The sequence below is a fragment of the Berghia stephanieae genome, chromosome 2 (genome assembly GCF_034508935.2).
Source record: "Berghia stephanieae isolate SIO BIC M18660-M18661 chromosome 2, UCSD_Bste_1.3, whole genome shotgun sequence".
Taxonomy (NCBI): Eukaryota; Metazoa; Mollusca; class Gastropoda; order Nudibranchia; family Aeolidiidae; genus Berghia; species Berghia stephanieae.
Genome location: NC_088361.1, coordinates 3,319,824 through 3,322,152, shown reverse-complemented (window position 1 = coordinate 3,322,152; position 2,329 = coordinate 3,319,824). Strand labels below are relative to the sequence as shown.

At 32.4% G+C, this 2,329-nt stretch overlaps 1 protein-coding gene across 1 annotated transcript in view; it reads left to right on the top strand.

Moving 5' to 3' along the window:
• The window catches only part of LOC144964176 (glycerol-3-phosphate acyltransferase 3-like), a 26,152-nt gene extending 25,054 nt beyond the window's left edge, over nucleotides 1-1,098 (top strand). Inside the window, exon 15 of the mRNA XM_078898134.1 lies at nucleotides 1-1,098. This exon is cut by the window's left edge and continues 945 nt beyond it. The gene's annotated coding sequence lies outside the window, so the exon portion shown is untranslated.
• The last annotated feature ends 1,231 nt before the right edge of the window (nucleotides 1,099-2,329 follow it).

Below are 2,329 nucleotides of genomic sequence, written 5' to 3'. Positions count from 1 at the left end.
ACAGCAATTTCAACTTCCCCTCGTCCTATGTTCAAATTGCACTTCTGTTTTTTTTTTAATTTCTTTCTTTCAAAGTCAGCGCTCCACAGTTCCTGTTACCATTACTGTTACATCCCATTACTTTGTATTTGCCCAACTTTCAAGCTTTTACTTGCCCTGTTCTAGTATTTACCGAAAGTATTTTTATAAGACTTACTGCCAATTACTTTAAAAAATAGTGTATTTTGATGTGAAAGTAAATGAGATTTCTTGGGCCTTTAAAAGGGGGAGGGGGGGGGGGGTGTTTTTAAAAATATTGTTCATATTTGTCTCAACTACAATTTTGGTTTTATTTTTGTCTGACTAAATGCGGCGTCTCACTCTCTTCAAGTCAGTCATGTATTTTGTCTGACATTTGTTCTATGGGTAAAGAATTTTTGATCACTTAATGGCCTCGGACAGAACTAGGATTGTCGTCATGGTTATGTGCACCAGGCCTTTTTTGTTTCATGATAAATTCACGAATTATATTTTGATTTTTTGAGAAATGAAAACTTTTCATGTAATCAAAACAGATTAAAGAAAGATATTTAATTTTTCTAAAATTTATGATTAAATAATTGTATGCATAATTCTGGCAATATTTCACTATAAAATGAGGATTGATCAGATCCGAACTGAACAAATGAACGTTGTAAGCTTGTTTAGATTTAATTTGTATAATGATCTGACCATACTATTACAATTGATAAATGCATTGCTAAAAAACGAACCAAATTCAAAGATAAAAAAGAATTGATTGCAGATTCTAGCAGTCTTAAAACTCTTGTTTTACCACATCTTTCTTTGCTAACACTTTTGAATTTATTGACTTAAAAGTTGCGTGTTAGGGTGCCCCATTGTTGCCCTTTCTTAGAATCATGAGTCTCATGAAGCCAGAATTTATCCCAGTTTCTATAGAATGAAAGGGACTCTAAATTGCTTGCTTGTTGATTTGGTTTCACAGTGTAATTGTATTCTTTGTAAACAGTGTCTAGTTGGGTTGTTTTTTTTAAAGCCCTTTAAGTTTCAACAAAAGGCACTATATTATTATTTTATTTAAAAAAGAAAATAAAAAAATTTAATTTTTTTTTTTTTTAATATTATTATTATTATTAATATCATTATTATTATCATTACTGATGGATTGTTTTTTTTCGAGGGGTCCAGAAAGTTCAACTTTTCAAGCCCATCTTAATATTGATTTCGTGCTTGGCAGATCATTTTCTTCCCCTTTAGCTATCCCATATTGTTTTTTCACATCCTTTTGCATAATCAGATCGTTTAGCACACATAAAAGATAGCCAGTTGATCGAGATGGCTTCTTGTTTTTGTTTCCATCAAGTGATGGGCCATTATAAGCATATGCATGTTATTCATAGAGGAAGCATAAGCTTTCAAGTTGGTTGCCGAAAAATAATAGGACGTTACTGAAGTGAGCAATGTTGAGATATGAATTGCAAGATCCATCAACTTGTCGTAATAGAAAATAGATCTTAACATAATACCTGCCATTTAAAATTCCATTCGATTTTTTTCTCTCTGCCCACACTTAAATCATTTAAACACCATGTTCATTTCATACTATTTTATCGCATTCCTTTTCACTGGTCTTGAAATGACCTCCTGTTAAGTGTATTCGAGATTTTTATCTGACTCCTCCATCATCCAAGATTGAGTTGTTGGGTTTGTTAGGGGTGATGGAAAGCAATCGATTAGCATTCCATCCTAAGGGTAGCAAGCAATTGTTATGGTTTGTGTCTTGTGTCAAAACTAAGATATATTCCGGCACCAGGGGCCTAATGGTTTTCGAAGGACTGCTTTTTAAAATAAGTTAAAAACTTGTGAGCCTTCTGTTTTTGAGTAGCTTATTATAGATTCACCTTCAAGTTTTAATTGTGTCTTGAATGGTCATTTTCTACACAGTTGACTAGTGTGACAAAAACAGAATGCATTTGGTCATGATCAAGTGAAAGGAATAGGTTTCAAATGCAAGTGAAAATATTATATATGAATTTTCATAGATAACAGAAACGTAATTTGTACTGTACTGTCTTTTTTGTTTATATATGTTTGTTAAAGTCTTTTTTTGTTTTGTTTTTGTAACAAAGCAAATTGATGGATTGATTTGTCTTACCAACCACGCAATCTGTTGTCTTTCAAGTCATTTTATTTCGTACAAATTAATTGTAATTTATTGTAATATGTCACATTGCTTGATATGGCATTACTTTGGGACCCTTATTTTTTTCTTTAAATTGTTTATTTGAAGGGGGGGGGGGGGGGGGGGGGGGGGCTTTAAAACTTTTTC